At 36.1% G+C, this 20,219-nt stretch overlaps 1 long non-coding RNA gene across 1 annotated transcript; it reads left to right on the top strand.

Annotated features, from left to right (window-relative positions):
• The first annotated feature begins 2,326 nt into the window (after window positions 1-2,326).
• LOC148923191 (uncharacterized) lies at window positions 2,327-4,101 on the top strand. The gene is made up of 3 exons (XR_016132615.1): window positions 2,327-3,580; window positions 3,691-3,758; window positions 3,835-4,101. It is a non-coding gene; the product is annotated as an uncharacterized LOC148923191 (long non-coding RNA).
• Window positions 4,102-20,219: the final 16,118 nt, after the last annotated feature.

Here is a 20,219-nt window from a genome sequence, read left to right as displayed (position 1 = left end):
CATCGTGCTTCACAGCGTGCTATAAGCATTGTTTCTAGATCACGTAGCCTCCTTGACTTGCTACGCAAGACTGGATCACTTAATTTGATCGTAAGTACGATATCTTTTCGTGTAAGGATACACCTCCTTTACTAGATCAAGGGTACGCTCATTTTGATTATGATTGAGTTCATGAAGACAAAGGGAACTTCATGTTGTTCCCATCATTTAAAACGTTCAACAGACGCCCATGTGCCGTAGGTAGTTTCTCGTATCTCGTCTGATCGTTACCATCTAAGAATAGATGGGTTATTTATAAATTGTTAGGTTCATTCTTGTACATTTGGAATTGTTCCAATTACAACATCATGGATCGTGGTCTCGTCAAGAGATAGGGTAGAGGAAAAGGTGTGGGGTCCACTTTTAGACACATTCATCTATATTTCCTCATTCTTAAAACAAAATTAGGGGTTTGCCCTAACTTGCATATACTCGTTCATTTTATCGCTTAGAAAAGCAGTAAGGAAGTCATCAACTTACAACTCTGTTCAAGAGCGTTTAGTCTAACGTACTTCTTAGGCATTCTATGTTCGCATGCGTTAGTCATTCCGTAACTTCCTAAAAAGTTCCTTAATCTATCATCATACTTCACATAATCGAGCATGTGTAACTGATAATACTTTAGCATTTGTCTCAAAGACATCCTTATGCTTAACAATTTAAACTTGAAATTCCATGGTTCGTAGGAAAAATGGAATTTACATGCTTTTCCTTGAAAACCCTGAATATTTTCACAATATCTTCAAAAAGAAATCATTTTTTTTTTTCAAGTTCTTTCATGAATAACTGAAAATTTTTCTGGTAAAAACTTCTTTCTTACCTCATTGCTGCAGTTGAACGTGACGAGTCGAGGTGTTGGGTCCTTTTAAGCTTTCCATTTTAGTACTATCCTAGTCTAGTACTATCATTCTCGACTAAGGCTTGAAAAGAAGGTTCTTGGGTCCAGAGCGAAAGAACGGTGCTCTGATACCACTCTGTCACGACCACAACTCCCTAGTGCTAGTGAGCGTAGCTATTTCGCGACTAAAAATTCTCAATAATCAAGGGACAACAATAAAAGGATGAAATCACTTAAATCAATAGTATCAAAGGCATATGGGTTCATAGTCAAAACGTGTTCAGAGTATCAAGACTAAGTTCATAGCTTTCTAGCACTTAATTCTAGATTTGCAGCGGAAGAGTCCAAGACAAAATAGCACGTATGAAGACATGCTACTTTGGGTTACCTAACTACTTATTTAAAAGTCTTGTCCCAACACCTTCGCCTCCTCGTACACGTTCAACCTGCACATTTGAAAATAACATGCAGGGCTGAGTATTTGATATACTCAGTGGGCACATTGCCAAAAATGGTTTTATCTTTAATTGTCAATGCCAGAGTTGAGTGATCACGGGGTTTTACTTAAAAAGACCCGAGTCACTAAAATACTTTTCCTTTAGTAAAGATTTGATTGCGCAATCACATAACATAGATATACCATATCTGAAACTGATGTGAACCGGGAATGTGGCCACATTCCACGACGGTCACTGGACCGGCCAACCCCTTTTGTTAGCTCACGGTCCCCTTATGTGTACACTAGTCCGAGTAGGGTTTGCGGCCCTACTGGGACCCGAATTCGATTTAACTTGATTTGGCATAGCCAAGCAGATAGGTAATCATAAAACAAAACATGGCATGACAACATACTTGAGCAAAGATTCACATTTTCATACTGAAATCACATTTTGAAAGAAATGCCCACCTCAAAAGCTAAAGCTCTTTCCGTAATTTCCTTAACTTGGCCTTAGATGACGTTCGTAGACGCCCCTTTAGGAAATAGCATAATATTTAATTAGACTTTGATAAATCAATTAAGCTTAAACGTGGATGCATCCTAAGTGCGTGATCATTTTATTCCTTTTCCTTAATTCATAAAAAAGAGTCCCTGAGTACTAAAATAGACTCGAGGTCTTTTCATCATTTCGCACCATAAATTACTCGAGCGCTAATACTAAAGTCTGGGAATTAAATTTATCATCGTGAAAAAAAATTTAGCGGACCATTACTTAACCTCAATTATTTGATTTAGCAACATAGGTGGGCTCATGATTTAATTAGGCTAGAGCAAACTCCCATTTTATTTTAATTATTAGCCCAACTCCTTAGATTATTTAAAGAATTGGTCCATTAATTAACAAAACCTTAGCCCATGCATTTAATTTATAGAGGCCCAAAAGAAGAAAAGGAGAGGCCCAAATGAAAGAGGCCCAATTTCTTCCTCCCTCAAAACTATCGGCCTCTCTCTCTCAAAACACAAAATCCCCAAAATCAAAATCAAAAACCCCAATTCCTAATCCTTGCTTTGGAGAGGAACGACGGCGCATCTCCCCCCCCTTCGTCGCCGGCTCCAGCTCTGGATCGACGGCGCGCCTGTGTCGCCGTTATCGCGCGGCGAGCTCCGCCGTCGCCGCTGCTCCAACTCTCTCTCTCCTTCTTCCCTTCTAATCTCTCCCTCCTTCGGCTGCTACGCCGCGCCTCTGAAATTCCCCTCTCCGCTCATCCTTTGCTCGTTCTCGGCGATTCAGCGCCGTCGCCGACGTCTCCGGCTGAGGTAGACGCGGCTTGGCCCGCCTTGAAGACCAGCCCGCCGTCGCCTCATCTTTATTAGCGGAGTCGCCGACAGGAAGGAGGCATCGCCTCTCTTTCTCCCTGCCTCCGGCGTTCTCCTGGCTCCCTCCGGCGAATTCTCTACCGCCGTCATCGCAGCTCGCCGTCCGGCAGCTCTCCCATCACTCCTTGCTCCAAAGCTAAGTTTTTTTCCTCTCATTTATTTCCTTGTAACAATACTATGTTTCAAAGATGAAGTCTTAGTGTATCTTACTGTGTGATGTTGAAACCATCTTGGGTAGTAATTTAATTGGGGAAAACTTTGATATCAAAACTTGTACATGAGGCCTACTGTGTTGGTTTGTATTCTTACTCAAAGTATGGGTTCTATCAGTCGATATTGCTAAGTTCACATTGGATTTTTGAGCACCTATAGTTCTAAGTTCTTGATTATCTATGATTGGCTATCATGATGCATTGGTGAGGGTGGGCTATGGAATACCTCTCCTTTGCGATTCTCGTTTTACGGCTGCTTCTCCGTGTTGCCGCTGCCCCTCCTCGCCTTCTTGCTCCTCCCGATTCCTTGCTGCACTCCTTGATTGTGAGTGAATTTGTGGTTTCTGGGGAGGGAGTCAGGGGCGGTTTATGGTGGTTTATATAGGCGAAGTGTGGTGTACTCGTGAGGCCTTAAATGGCTGTCAAAGCTCTTTGTTTTCATGCTGCAGATGGCACCTTTAGTTTACTTCCTTTGTCTCTTTCTTGAAACATAAGTACTACCTTCATTAGGTTACTTTGTTTGATGTGCAGGGGAAGCAGGTGGCTGTTCGGTTTGGGCTGATTTGGCGCAGCTGGAGGGACACGTTTTGGGCTAGCTGATCAGCAAGGTATCGGTCAAAGGATAGGTTGCCACTCCAAAAGAGGCAAGTCTCAAATTCTTGGCAGCAATGAGAGGTAAATTCTAAATGTTTTATCTCAGTTGTCCCTTCATTCATTTATTACTTAGTACACAGGTTTGCAGCCTTGTACTCCTAAGTTTTAAGAATTTTTGTTTTCACATACAGCTCTCGGTTTGGTGCATTGGCTGTGTAGGAGTGTACCTCCCATTTTGGGATCATTTAGACCTCCTTTGGTAAAGAAAGGATGCCTCCTTCCTTGTTTGGTTTGATGTTGGGAAAAGTAATCTAAAATATTTATTAGTTTTGTAGGTTCTTGCAGGTTTAATGGCAGATAAAGGAAAAGGGTTTTTTTAAAAAAAAATTGGGGATGTGGCCTGGGATCGAGACGAGGCAGTCGGGCTGGCTGCACGGGCCTTCGGGCTGCCCTCTAAGTCTTTGGGCCGAAAGAAATCTCGTGTTCGAGAGTCGAGGCCCAACTCTTTGTATATTTGTATTCTTAAATTCTTTTTTTTTTTTTTTTTGTCAACACATGTGTAAATCATTTTTATTTCTTGACGTTTATTGTATTTCACACGTATATACGAAAATCTGTTTTAGTTTGATCGACACTCTTCAAATTAGCAACCAAGCAAGACCATCGACTAATATTTCTGATTTGAAAACAACAAACATTTCTCTAGGTTGACATTAGTCTTAAAGAAAAGGTAACAAAGAGCGGGTATTACAATTGAAAATTGTTTAGTCGCGAAATAGCTACGCTCACTAGCACTAGGGAGTTGTGGTCGTGACAGATAAAATAGGAGAGTAAATAAAATAAGAGTAATCCGAAGTTTTAGTTCTTGCCAAAAATAGAAATGACTCAATTTAGTTAAGATATAGAGATAAGAACTTGTTAGACGTATTACAACCCAAGAAAGATAAAAATAATCAGGGAAGAAGATTACACGATAATAATACTGAAACTAATTAAAATACATAAATGAAACTATAAAACCATAGGAATGAGTAAGTCGAGTCGAGAAGTCATCATTCAGCAAGACGAGATACACCTTGGTAGTGCTCTCGGGTTGACGTGTCGTCACTAAAGGAAAAATGGTTTCATCTGTGAAGTAGCATCATCGCTAGCAATAGAGCTCCGATGAACTGGATGAAGGTAAGGGTATAGTTTCGATAATGAAGAATACGAAGAGAGATAGAGAGGATGGAGCTTATGCTAATGCATGTAGAAATTTCAAGTGTGTCGTGATTTCTCTTAATGTGTAGAATGCAATAGTATGCACCCTATTTATAGGCCAAGCGTACTACATGTGAGACTACAAAATCAATGCAAAATCAACTCTACCGTTAATGTTGGATTGTAACAGTTGGGCGTTACACACGTTACAAGCATATACCATGGAGCATGAACCTGCTCTCATGTTTTATGTCCATTGCAGACCTTGGACACCACTTTGGATGAGTGCAAAACTTCAACAAATGAAGAATTCAAAGAGAGAGAGAAAGAGAGAGCGTATGCTAATGCATGCAGATAATAAAAATATGAGTTTATCATGTTCTCGTTTTGAAATGACATTAATTATATGTAGATTATGCATTGTTTCTTCTTGACAAGAGTTTTGTGTATTTAAGTAGCAATTGTATTTTGTAAAAATGACACACATGTAATCATATAGTGCATCGTTTTCGTATTGATATGCCCTAAGAGCATTCACTATTGGGGGGCCGATCAATTGAATATATGATCGCCCTGTAAGTTTTATGTCTCACATATGTGACATGTGTAGAATCCTAAATAGAATTGGATTTTAATATAATACATTAACTTGGTATTAGACACAATTTTCTCTAATTATTTAGCTATCAATTAATTATTGGTCTTCAATCAATTAATTAGCCATAATGTATATTGCCTATTTTAACTAGGCATTAATTGGTCGAATTAGAAGGAATATCTTAATTCCTATTACTAACCAATAAATGAGAATATATATATACATTTTGATTAGCCTCCATTCGGCTACTCAATTAGAGAGTATATATATATGACATGATTACAATTAATTTAATAGTTGATATTAAAATAATTGATTGTAATCAATTAGTGTTTCCAATTGATTGAATAAACGTGTATATCAATTGATTCTGATCAATTATATTCTTGATCAATAAGTAAACTATATATTAATTATTTTGGGCCTCTTTGATGGAAAGGGCTTTTAGGGTTTGATAATTAGGGTTTGTCCTCTCTCTGCCTATAAATACAAGTGTGGTGATCCCATCAAATCACACACATTACAGAGAACACATAAACGAGGGAAAGAGAGAGAAACAAATCCTTGGAGTTGGAGTTGCGCTACTACACCAAAGAAAGTCCGAGGAAGTTCTTCGTCTTCCCCAATCGCTTCCGCTATGGATCATAAAGGTAAGTTTTCGATCCATTATGTTTATGGTTACTACGTGAAATACATGATGTTCGAAGATCTTGCTTTATTTATATTCAATTATGTAATCTTGAATATATGATGATAAATTATGTCCAACATGTGGTATCAGAGCATGGTTGAGAACTCATGTATTTTCGTATAATTGAAAACCATAATTTTTGAATTTAATTGTTTGAGAATCATGTCTGTGTATACTTGGTTCTCGTTTTACTTTGTTTTTCGGTAGTGCTCTTTCGTCAAAGAAATTTAATGAATAGTGATTCAATTTTTGTTGATTCAATTCGTTTATTACGTATTCAAATATGATGAATACATATGTCTAATTATACACACTAATCAAATTGAAAATTTATGTATTGATTGGATGGTTTTAATGGAAAGTTGTTTCTGCCGAATATTTAAGCGTGCGTATGTTTTTGTTTAATTATCTCAAATTCTCTGTCATAATTCGAGAGATTGTTATATCTTAGGATTATGTCAAATTTAATGATGCCATAAATTTGAAATATATTATTTCCAAATTGATTTTGTTTATGTATATAAAATTGATTTGGATGTATTAATTGTGTTATATGCACGCTTACCATGTTTGTTGATGAATTATATTTGTAATTTTGTATACATAATTGTGCATGTATTTTTTGAGAATTGCATTTGAATATATGCATCGGTGAATTGAGATTTCAATTAAATTTTTTATGATTATGAATCTACCGAGACGGTGGAATGAATGATTACATAATTCAATTCTCGTTTTAACATGTATTTTGATTATATTATGTTTATTTTGCAATCACCAAAGTGAGGCAAAATAAGGAGAGTCTATAATCAAACTCATATTAAAATTTGTTTAAGCAATTAATCTCTATATGTTCTTGATTATATTATGTTTATTTTACAATCACCAAAGTGAGGTAAAATAATAGGAGTTTATAATCAAATTAAGTAAAAACCTGCTTAAGCAATTAATCACTGTACATTCTTGATTATATTATGTTTATTTTGCAATCACCAAAGTGAGGTAAAATAAGATGAGTTTATAATCAAGTTAATATGAAAATCTATTTATGCAATTAATCATCATGCTTGTTGTGGCTATTCATTATCTAAATAGTTTGTTTGTCATAAAAGGTCTAGATTCCCAAAGGAAATAGTCTTTGCGACATAATAAACACTAATGGAGTTAATAATTTAAATTGGTGTCGATTACCCAAAGGTAACGCCAATTTATTATTACTCAATTACTGAACTGAGATATGGATATTAAAAGCATGATTTCTTAATGTTCGTGTTATTATTCAAAGCTTTTATATGTGAGCATTCATTTCTTAATTGCTCATATAATGTAAAAACATATATTTTTGCTACTAGTATGTTTACCTCAAACATTCCCCAATTTATTGGAACTAACTTCTTTGAATGGAAAAAGAAACTTAAGTTCACTCTTGAAGTAATGGACTTAGACCTAACACTGTTGAATGATAAGCCAATTATTTTATGATCAAAGTAGTTGGCTGATTACCCATAATGCTAGGGAAAATCTAGCAGGACTAAGTTTACAGTTCATTAGAATGTTCGTTGCAGATAAAGTCTCTCGACGACTGACATTGCAAAAGAATGTTTGCAGAATGTTGAGGATCGCTTCACAACTGCATATAAGTCTATTGCAGGAAAACTTATGAAGGATCTCATGAGCATGCAATATAATGGTTCTCGGACTATGTACGAGCATGTGATGGACATAAATAACATCTCTTCTAAGCTGAAATTAGGATTATAGGTGGATGAGGATTTTCTTGTCCAATTCACCCTAACTTCCTTACCTCCTCAATATGGACCATTCCAAATTGATTCACTATAAAAGATTAGTGGACTCTTAAAGAATTGGGAAACGTATTGGTCTAGGAGGAGCGTAAGATGAAGAAGTATGGAATGAGTGCATCTCATGCTCACATTGCAACCGAATGAGCATCTAAAAGATAATATTCATTCGAATTTATCATTCTTGTGGCATAAAGGAACTGGATCATATTTCTAGTGAAAGAATTAGAGGCTTATAAAGGATAATATTCATTCGAATTTAGACTTTACAAGCATTACCGTTTGTGTGGATTGTATTAAAGGTAAACAAACCAAACACAATAAGAAAAATGCCACAAGAAGCACTGAGCTCCTTGAAATTATACATACAGGTATTTGTGGACCTTTTGATGTCTCGACTTTTGGTGGAGAAAAATATTTTATCACCTTTATTGATTATTTTTTCGCGGTATGAATTTATTTATTGCAAGAAAAATCTCATGCATAGTTGAACATTTTATGACTGAGGTTAAAAGGCAATTAAATAGAAAGGTGAAAATTATTCGATCTAGAGGTGGTGAATTTTATGGTCGGACCACTAAAATAAGTCAATTACATGGACCTTTTGCCAAATACTTAGAAAAGCATGGCATTTATGCTTAATATACTATGCCAAGTACGCCTCAGCAGAATGATGTTGCTAAGAGACGAAACTGAATTCTCATGGAAATGATTAAAAGTATGATAATTCTACCTTACCCATATTGTTGTGTGAATTTTTATACTCTTAGAACCGTTATTTATGTATTAAACCGGGTTTCTAGTAAGGTTGTACCAAAGACTCTCTTATGAACTTTGGACAGGTAGAAAACCCAGTTTGCAGCACCTTCATATTTGGGGCTATTCAGCAGAAACTAGAGTATACTCTTCGCAATAAAAGAAATTGAATTTTAGACAGTTAGTGGTTACTTTATAGGTTACTAGATAAATCCAAAGGGTAAAGGTTTTATTATCCTAATGATAACATGAGAATTATGGAAACTGGAAATATATGATTCTTTGAGAATGGTGAGATTAGTGGGAGTTTTAACACTCATAATGCGGTCATTAGTAAAATAAGGGTAGATTTTCCTCTTCCCTCATTTCCTTAAGAATTAAGTGTGCCAAATATTGTTGAATAGCCTAACAATATTGAACATTTGAATGACTAATGATGATGCCAAGTTCATTGAACATAGGTGTGGAAGAAGCATCTCTAGAAGTGTCATTAATGTTTTCTTAATGAGAACGAATGTGGTCATTTCTGATGACTATGTGGCATATCTTCAAGAATCTGAATGTGATATATGAATACGTAATGATCCAGTTTCATATTCACTAGCCATTAAGTGTAATAATTCTAATAAATGGATTGATGCATGATGAAAGAGTTAAACTCTATGGATTGTAATAGAGTCTGGGACCTTGTCGAATTACCTGATAGACAAAAGTATATTGGGTGTAAATGGGTCTTCAAGACCAAATTCGACATAAATGGTTTAATCGAACGATTTAAAGCCAGACTTGTTGCCAAAGGTTATACTCATAAAAGATAGCATTGATTATAAAGAGACTTTCTCTCAAGTATCAAAGAAGGACTCACTTAGAATCATTTTGGCACTTGTAGCCCATTTCGACTTGGAACTACATCAAATGGATGTGAAAAACTGTTTTTCTAAATGACGATTTGTAAGAAGAAGTCTACATGAAACAACCTGAAGACTTCATTAAGAAATGGAATGAAAATTTTTAGTCTGCAAACTTAAGACATCAATTTATGGACTGAAACAAGCTTCTCGACAATGGTATTTTAAATTCCATGACACTGTTGATCGGTGTATATACCTCAAGGTTAGTGGGAGCAAGTTCATATTTTTGGTTTTGTATGTTGATGATATATTGCTTGCTAATAGTGACATTGGATTACTACATGCACTAAAATTATCTCTCTAAAAATTTCAACATAAAAGATATGTGTGAGACATCCTATGTCATATGATAGAAATATCTTTTGATCAATCACGTGGACTCTTGGATTGTCTCATAAAAGCTACATAGATTGAATCTTTTAGAGAGATATGGCATGAGTGCTTGTTCACCAAGTGTTGTTCAAATTCATAAAGGTGACAAATTCAGTTTGGATCAATGTCCAAAAACTGAATTGGAACGTAAGGATATGGAAAATATTCTTTATGCATCTATTGTGGGAAGTTTGATGTATGCTCAAGTCTGTACTAGACCAGACATCAGCTTTGCAGTTGGAATGCTAGGCCGTTACCAAAGTAACCCTGGTGTTGAACATTGGAGAACTGCAAAGATAATAATGAGATACTTAAAGTGAACAAAAGATTTTATGCTCACATTACGGAAATCTGATCAACTAGAAATTATAGGATTTCCATTAAAGCTAAATTTATGGTTTGCTTTGAAGCATTAGTGATTGCAAAATTTTATTTCAGGCCTTGGTATTGTCTCCTCAATATCCAAGCCGTTGAAATTATATTGTGATGATAGTGCAATCGTATCTTTCTATAAGTATGACAAGTATTCAAGGAGCTAAACACATGGAATTAAAGTTTCTTGTCGTGAAAGATGAAGTTTGGGAACAAAGAATATCTATATAATATATAAGCACACAGCTTATGGTTGCTGGTCCATTGACTAAGGTGTTACCGCCTAAGACATTTATGGAATAAGTTAACATAATGGGTCTTGGGTTTGGAAACGTCTAATCTTTTTGTTTCTATGTTGGTTCAGACACTTAAGTTATGGATATTTTGAATTCAATAAAGCTGTTTCCACTTTTCCTGTATATAATTATTATTTGATATGCATATATACGTTTTTAGTATTAATGCAGGAGGTCTTGAAATAAGACAATTACGGACGCGGTGTCACTTATAGATTATATTAGAGTGGATATTGGTGATGTGGTACATGGAAGGAACTATATCGATTGAATGATATACGCCCGCCATGACCCGCATTAGTAATCTCTCTAATATAATACTTATGTTTACCAGTGATGAAAGTATTTATAAAGTCCAATATTATGCGCGCCTTATGTTTATTATGTCTATTTTACTGTGGCTCTGTCAAGTGTGACAAGTGGGAGAATCGAAAACTTTGTGTCCCACATGTTCGCCAAGTGGGAGAATGTAAGTTTTATGTCTCACATATGTGACATGTGTAGAATCCTAAATAGAATTGGATTTTAATATAATACATTAACTTGGTATTAGACACAATTTTCTCTAATTATTTAGCTATCAATTAATTATTGGTCTTCAATCAATTAATTAGCCATAATGTATATTGCCTATTTTAACTAGGCATTAATTGGTCGAATTAGAAGGAATATCTTAATTCCTATTACTAACCAATAAATGAGAATATATATATACATTTTGATTAGCCTCCATTCGGCTACTCAATTAGAGAGTATATATATATGACATGATTACAATTAATTTAATAGTTGATATTAAAATAATTGATTGTAATCAATTAGTGTTTCCAATTGATTGAATAAACGTGTATATCAATTGATTCTGATCAATTATATTCTTGATCAATAAGTAAACTATATATTAATTATTTTGGGCCTCTTTGATGGAAAGGGCTTTTAGGGTTTGATAATTAGGGTTTGTCCTCTCTCTGCCTATAAATACAAGTGTGGTGATCCCATCAAATCACACACATTACAGAGAACACATAAACGAGGGAAAGAGAGAGAAACAAATCCTTGGAGTTGGAGTTGCGCTACTACACCAAAGAAAGTCCGAGGAAGTTCTTCGTCTTCCCCAATCGCTTCCGCTATGGATCATAAAGGTAAGTTTTCGATCCATTATGTTTATGGTTACTACGTGAAATACATGATGTTCGAAGATCTTGCTTTATTTATATTCAATTATGTAATCTTGAATATATGATGATAAATTATGTCCAACACGCCCCCCCCATCGGCCCCTTACTATGGAAGAGGGGCCGATCATCGACCATTCCACCATCACCCCAAAGAGCCGTTGTATCGGCTTTGGCTGATCCCATAGGGCCTTTGATTAGCCCTCCATTGTAGAGATTGGGCCGATCATAGGCCCTATAATCGAATTTTTATTTTATCTGTAAATTTATTTTTAACCCTCTATATATACCTCCATACCCCATTATTCACATTCGCCCCTTTTCTCACTCTACATTTCTTTTCCTCTCTCTACAAAATAGATTCTGGAAACTCTCCACAGTATTCCGGCGATGGAAGCCCATAAACAGGCGAACCCGAATTCTGCCGGAAACCCAAACTCCCCCCGGTCAGCGAAATCCCTACGTCAACCAAACTCCACCCAGTCCCCAATATCCCTCATTCAACCAAGTTCCCGGTGGAAACATATTCGCTGGCGGGAATCAATTCACCGGCGGTTCACTCCTTTTGTAGGAAATGTTGGTCTCCCGTACTTTACCGGGAACCAATACGCCAACTTCCCTCAATTCTCTGGGAATGGGTTTGTTGGTGCTGGTAGAACACTAAACCCATAGGCATTCCAATGGAGCATTGGAAGAGGAATTGACCCAAATTATGGGGACGCGGTCTACCAGCTAGAATGTTGAGTTCTACACCCGGTTCTCACGGATCCACAACTATTCTAGTAAGAGATCTGAGCTTCGGCACGGAAGAGTATGATGTGGAAAGTGAAGGGGCAGGAGAAGGCGAAGACCGCGAAGCAGTCTGTGCCGCCTCAGAAGGCTAGGGGGCCGCCGAAAAAATATTCTCCAGCTAAGATGCTTGATCTGGCAAAGTGTTGGATAGATATCGACTAGGATCCGATTGTAAGCAAAAATCAACGGAAGGTTGGTTTTTGGACCCGTATCGCGCAACTATACAATGAGCCTGGGGTAAAGTCCGATGGGAGATCGAGTCACAGGGCGCCTTAGCTTCGCAAGCATTTTGAGCGTGTTATGTACTACATCGGTAAGTTTCATGGTATCTACCGAAACAACTGCAGAACGGTGGGGAGCGGTATGAACTACGACGACGTGGGGGAGTTATCGCAAGCCTAGTTCACGAGCATCGTCAATAGCATGGGATTCAATCACTGGGAAGCCTACATGAAATGAAGGATCAAACCAAATTCCAGGCGACAATTGAGGCGGCAATGGCACAAGGCTCGAGGAGGATGAAGCTCGTCGGATCCAAGAGTTGAGCAGCGGTGGACCTGCGCTAACTGACTTGACTGATCGGTTGAGGTAAGTCAACCCACTCCTCAACGCCCGATCGGAGCGAAATCAGAGAAGATAGCGGCGAAGGGGAAGGGGAAGACACAGGGGAGCGCCTCCCAGTCGATTGACATTGACGGGGATGGTGATACAAGAGTTTCTGGCTACGCTCAGCTGCACAAGTTAACCCACTCCTCGGCGCCCGATCGGAGTGAAATTGGAGAAGACAGTGGCGAAGGGGAAGGGGAATACACGGAGGAGCACCTCCCAATCGATTGACATTGGCGGGGATGGTGATACAAGAGTTGCCGGCTGCGCTCAGCTGCACAAGTTCTACAAGTTGTACCGAGATGAACCAGACGATCGGGTTAAGACGGAAATCTGGAAAACTATCACCATGATAAAGAAACAATTGGGTCTGGCTTCCAATGACAACAACGACGCCTGAGTCATTACTTTCTAGGTTTTTGTATGTGTTTCATATGTTGGTTATTTTCTGTATTATTTTTTGAATGTTATTTTTTTTAATTAAGTATGTTTTCTAAACTTTATTTGTCTTGAATTTATTCTTATTCACCCTTTTATCTTATTTTAGTTGAGTGAAACAATTAAAATTTAAGTATATAAACATTGATGATGTGGAAATGAAATGGAAAGTGAGATAGGCCCCTTGATAGGCCCTTCCATTGTAGAGAGATAGACCGACGCTTTAGAATAAGTGGGATAAAATACTAATATGGAATAACAAAAAGAGAAAAGATAAATGTACATAAATTGTACATGTACATAATATCCTTAAGTTTTTAAATTTAATTGAATTTAATTAAAAATTAATTTTTTTATTTATTGTATTATATGTAGCAATAAGAAAGAAGTCATATAGAAATTTTATGTCACATCGTAACATGATTTTGAACTTGATTCGAATCAATTATACAATATTTAGTAAGAAAATATTTTTTACTTAAATATATAAATATTAAGTTAAAATTCAATTTTTTTCAAAGTATTGCAAAATGATTAGTATGAAATTTATTTTAAATTAATTAATATCTATAAATCAATTTTCAATATCAAAAAAAGATCAGTCTCTAAGAGGTCCTTCCATAGTTAATGCTTTAATTCAGTAAAGATTATGTATCAACTTTATTGACAAGAATTTCGTTTATTTTTGTAGCTATCATATTTTGAATAATTGACCTCAAAATTCACATAGTGCATCGTTTAACATGATTATAGGAATTTGCATAAAGACCATCTACAACCGCACACTAAAAATGAGTTTTAGTGTAGAAATTTTCATTAATCATACACCAAACTCAAACTTATTTTTGGTATTTTTTTAAAAACAACACCAAATATGGTGTTACTACAAAAATTTTGTGCGATAAAAACATAAAAATGATGTAAATTTTTACTTTGGTGGAAATGGTTGGAGTAAAACTACTTTTTAGTATGACATATACTCAAAAATGAATTTGAGTTTGGTGTAAATGATTGGAGAAGCATTATTTGAATATAGAAATTTAATTTGGCATGAATATCAAAGTTTTCCTAAAAAATAAAATTGGGCATTGTATTTCTGTTAAAATGGCCTACATGTGTTATGTGTATGAATATGCATATGTACTCGAAATTTACTAGCCAAATAGCAACCATGGCGTGTTTTTCTCGCAAACTGTTGGCAGAAAATAATTAAATTTTCTTGTGGCAAAAATCTAATTTCGAGGACACTCAAGTGCTCGCAAAATGGAAGAAAATACTAGTTGTCGTGTTTGCGAGCCCGTTTGCTCACAAATTGTGCTCGCAAAATCTCTTGTTTTATTCCCTTTTTTGAAAAATGGTCGTTGTTCTCGTTCATGATCACTATTTTGCTCAAAAGTTTGCGAGTACTGTTTTGTTCCTGCAAATGACCGCTTTTTTTGTAGTGATACATAGGTTTTTAAAAAACAAGAAATATTGACATGACATAAAAGTATATTATTAATTATATATATAAAAAAAATATAACACACTAATTATGAAGTTCACTTAGTAATTAATCCATAATATATAATGTTATAGCAGTAGTTCACATATTTTGAAAAACTTTATTATAATATCACAAGTTTAATTCGACCTCATTGTTACAAATTAAAATCTTTAATATTATATAATTGATCATTCCACTTCAAAATTTTGAAAAATTAAACGTAGATTAACTTTCTTACCAATTACTAATTCCATCTCTATAGCGTTGTATTGATGATTGTGTAGCTAAAATTTTATCTTATGCATGAGGTAGTGAGGATTAATTTTGTGGCTGAGGCCAAAATTTTTGTGACTGAAAAAAAAGAAGTGATTTGTGGACACTCTAAGTGAAAAAAAAGTAATCTCTGTCGATTCCTAACTAGTGTACATTTGATTTTTTTTTTTTTGTTATATTTGATATAAAATCAATCTGATTTATAATAAAATAAGTGATTAAAGTGCTAGGAAAAGTTGTCTGTCTACCTTTAATTACTGATTGAAATTTTGGCGAATCGGATATGAATGTTTTGTTAGTATAATTAGTCTATAAATATCATTGGTTGTGTTAGAAAAATTGTAAAGAATATTAAATTATCATATAGCAATTGTATAGACGAAATGAAATGTGAATCTTTTGAGCTTTGAAATTTGGTTGGGCTGTTATTAATTACACATATACTAATTCTTAAGCACAACAAAATTAATTATGCATCAAAATGGTTAGTTGGGCTCTGAGCTTGGGGCTAACTCAACAATGTTACAAGCATAAAGATCAAATTAGTACACAGCAATAGTTGTCCCAATTTACTTTCCCTCAGCTCTCCATCCCCACATTTATGATTTCTCTTCTCTTACAACACAGTTTGTTCTACCTTCCTCATTGTTGATTGATGAGTAGTTCGTAATTATGATTGTGTGTGATTTTTTGTACCTTTCGCTATATGAGAGAAGTGTGCTTGTGGGGTTTGTGTTTGCAAATGGAACTTGGAACCTTTCAATGACTTCTTCACACAACAACTACACCAAATAGAACTTGGAACCTTCAGTGCTTTCTCAAAGTGATTGTGTCATATTTATAGGAAATTGTGGTTAACGGCATACACTACAGTACCATTTTATTGCACTCCACAAATGTCGATGTAAAATGGCTTCAATTTAAGAATATGAACCATCTCTATTAGTTTCAGTTTCACATTAACATTGTAAATATGGAATATAAACCATTTAACTGCAACGACTTCAAATTTTAGAATATGAACCATTTTTATCAATTTCACAGCCAATATAAATGTGGAATATAAACCATTTAACTTTACACACATAATGAATTGTAACTTTTAATGCTTCAGTTGCAAAGCGAACATTTCTTGCCAAAAATGTGGACAAATGATATTCCCGCCGTCCCTACTAGGTTGGGTTGATTCTTTTGGACATGGAGATTAAGAAATTGTGTTAAATGATTTCAATGATGATAAATAAAATACGAGAGAGGAAAAAAGTAGGACAAATAAAAGACAGTAAATTATATGATTAAGTGAAAAAGTGATAAAATGTTTTGTCTTTTGTTAAAAAAAATGACTCAACTTTGCTAGGGACGTCCCAAAAAATAATACTTCCTCCATCCACGAAAAATAGAACATATTATGAATGACACGGATTTTAATGTGGAATTTGTAAAGTAAGAGGGAAGTAGTGTTAATGGAATGTGAGGTCCATATTATTATTAAGAGAGAAGAGAAAAAAGTAATAAGAGAGTAGTAGTGTTAGTGGAATGTGAGGTCCATATTATTAGCAAGAGAGAAGAGAAAAAAGTAATAAGAGAGTAGTAGTGTTAGTGGAATATGAGGTCCATATTATTAGCAAGAGAGAAGAGAAAAAAGTAATAAGAGAGTAGTAGTGTTAGTGGAATGTGAGGTCCATATTATTAGTAAGAGAGAAGAAAAAAAATAATAAGTGAAAAGTAGCGTTAGTGGAATACGGGGTCCATATTATTAGTAGGAGAAAAGGAAAAAGTAAGAGAGAAGTTGTTGAAAACTTTTCTTTTTAAATGTGCTTTATTTTTGTGGGCAACTAAAAATATCAAATATGCTCTATTTTTTATGGACGAAAGGAGTATAGTAGGACTCAACTTAATAAGGTCGGATAGATTATAATTTTTCGTCGATGCTAACATAGTAGAAAACCGGAGAAGGGGTGGAACTGATACAAGGTGAATGAATGACGCCACAAAGGTACAGAGTGATGCACTTTTTATTATGCATACTGCGTACACAATTCATTAATTCATACTTTCTTGTATCAAAATATCCATTTAACATCAAAAATTTTGTATGCTAGCTGAAGTCAAAACTCATTTTCCAATAGTATGCGGCAATTTAATTTCTTTTTACGTGGTAAACACATGCAATTTCGTCCAATTATGTTTTAGTAACCTACTCCCTCCATCCTGGCCTGTTCGAGACGTTTATATTTTGGCACATGAATTTAGGTAGTGATGCTTAGTGAATTAAATTATTAATAATAAAGCAAGAGAGAGAGTAAAATAAGAGAGAGAAAAAAAGAAAAAAAGTAAAAAGAGATGATAAAGTAAGAAAGAAAAAGTGAAAATAAAGTAAAAGAGAAGAAAAAGTAAGAAAGAGAAAAAAAGAATAAACTAAGAGAGAGGAAAAAGTAGGAGAGATAAGAGGAAAAAGTAGGAGAGATGAGTGAGTTGCTTGTTGGCAAAAAAGGAAATGTCTCACGTAGGTTGGGACATACCAAAAAGGAAAACGTCTCACTTAGGCTGAGACGGAGGGCGTACAATTTTTAATTTATCTATCATATTTACAAGCTAAAATAATAAAATAATTATGGAAATTTTTTAATTTTCTAATTTTTTTTATTACTTACATTTCCTTATGGTACATTCATTTTATGGATTCCTCAAATTGCTTCAATTACATATGATTCACCTTAATCTTTGAAGATTGTGATTTATGATATTATTAGTATTAATTATATGTTATTATGTATTTTATAAAATACTCTCTGTCTCATAGAAACAAGTCATATTACTTCTTTTTTCGTCCGTCACATAGATATAGTTAGTTTGGTAAATCGTGCAGATTGAGTCGTTATTAGATCAACCTGATAACGACTCAACCCAATAAGGCCTAACCCAAACCTGATATTATATGATTAAAACCTGATATTACACAATTTAAACTTTATTTGCAAGAAATTAAATAACTAAAGTAAAACATTATTTTCTTAAAAAAACAAAAAAAAAATAATGGAAATAGGAGTACTATTTTTTTAATGGGTTATTCGCATCCAACCTGAACTCAACCCGAAATTATCGTATTCTTAATGGGTCAACCTAATATGGACACGGACCCAATAAAACTTGACCCGAACTCATATTTTCATGGGGAATCGTGTCAGATTATCATTTTTTTGTTTTAATAAAAAACATTCGGTGTGGGCGGGGGTTTAGGAAAACCCCCTACCCATGAAAAAATCAAGACATATCGTTCCAAAACACGATCCAAGCCAAAAAATGACTAGGATCCAAAGGTAGAACAAGAATAAATAAACTGGAAGTCCCACAAGTCGGGTACCACCATGCTATCAAGACTAAACAAGAACTATAATAGACAATGGATATTATCATGTCGGATAAAAAATTATCAGCCCTAGTAATAGTCCATATCCACATATGGAAACTTTTCTCTGATTTGCTTTTACTTTATCATTCATGAGCTCCATCATCCACTATACAATTTCAAGTATTCCTATTTTTTTTATATTCTCTTACTTTACCAATTATGCATTAAAATTTGTATAACTCATAAATAATCTATTTCTATTCTGAGACGAGGAGAGTATATTTATTGCAATATTACAGGTGAATCAGTGGTTCAATTGGCCAATCAGTTATACAGTAAACTAATAATTTTATTGATTCGCTCACTGATCTTATTTTTAAATTAATCTAAGAGCATTCCCAATGGAGGTGGCGAATTCTCGGCGATAAATCGCCGGTTATCGCCGAATTATCGCCGGCCATTGTGGCGAAGTCGGCGATAATTCGGCGATAATGTTGCCGTTGCTTCGCCGAGTGGCGTTCTAACGCCGGATTATCGCCGAGCGATCGCCGGCCACTGTGGCGACGCTCGGCGATAATCGGCGATAATTAAAATTTTTTTTTTTTTTTTTTGAACCCAACGGCTATTTTACATTCCACCCCTATAAATATTTCCTCCACTTCCTCCATTCATCACCCACAATCTTCATTCTCTCCATTTTCAATCTCTTCTCCCAATCTTCAATTTTCATCAAAATTATGAGCTTTTGGAAGAAAAGTTCCCGATCGGGTAAGGATAAGGGTAAGGGGAAAGAGTCGAGTTCACAAATTCCCAACACGGATGAAGCAAACGAGCAGTGGATGCAGTCGTTGTTGGCGATGGGTTCTCCTCCCGGCCAACTTCCATACGGGGGTCCGTCTCCTTTGCAGACTCCTCCGGCGCGGAGACTTTCTCCGTACTTCAACTCTGCCGGCAGAATGCCCTTTCCAGCCGACGATGTGTATCGGCCCCAGTTCGACACCCCCGGATCAACCCCAGGCGACCAAGAATCTCAGGCCGCGACACTGAGCGCGGAGGACTTCGAGGTGGAAGAAACGCCCACCGAGCCGCCTTCTAGGAGCGGGAGGGGGAAGGCGCCGGCGTCGTCGGCTGCGACTGATACGGGTTCCGATGAGAGGCCGAAGCGGGTAAGGACTACTTACACTCTGCAAGAGTCCGAGCTGATAGCCGACTGCTGGGCGGACACGTCACAGGACGCGGAGCGCAGCAACTACCAGACTGAGATCATATTCTGGGAGCGGATTGCCGCGAAGTACAGGAGCCACAAGACTGCCTCAATGAAGGACCATGGCAGCGAGGCGATCCGTCGGCATTGGGAGCGCCTCATGAGGGACTGCGGGCACTTCAACGGTATTTATTCTAACTTGATGACTCACATGACGAGTGGCCAGAACGAGCACATGGTCCGAGATGAGGCCATCCGGATGTATAGTAGCCAGTACTTGTCGACGAAGGGCTTCAAGTATTGGAACATCTACGATAAGCTGAAGGATCTCCCCAAATTCCGGACGGGAATGCACGACGCGCTGCACGGGAAATCGGTGCGCTCGCGACTTAGCGT

The sequence above is a fragment of the Salvia hispanica genome, chromosome 6 (assembly GCF_029641045.1).
Source record: "Salvia hispanica isolate PSC_SH4W2 chromosome 6, Shi_PSC_v1, whole genome shotgun sequence".
NCBI classification, from domain to species: Eukaryota; Viridiplantae; Streptophyta; class Magnoliopsida; order Lamiales; family Lamiaceae; genus Salvia; species Salvia hispanica.
Note: the sequence above shows the minus strand (reverse complement) of the source record. Positions and strands in the feature narration are given on the sequence as shown.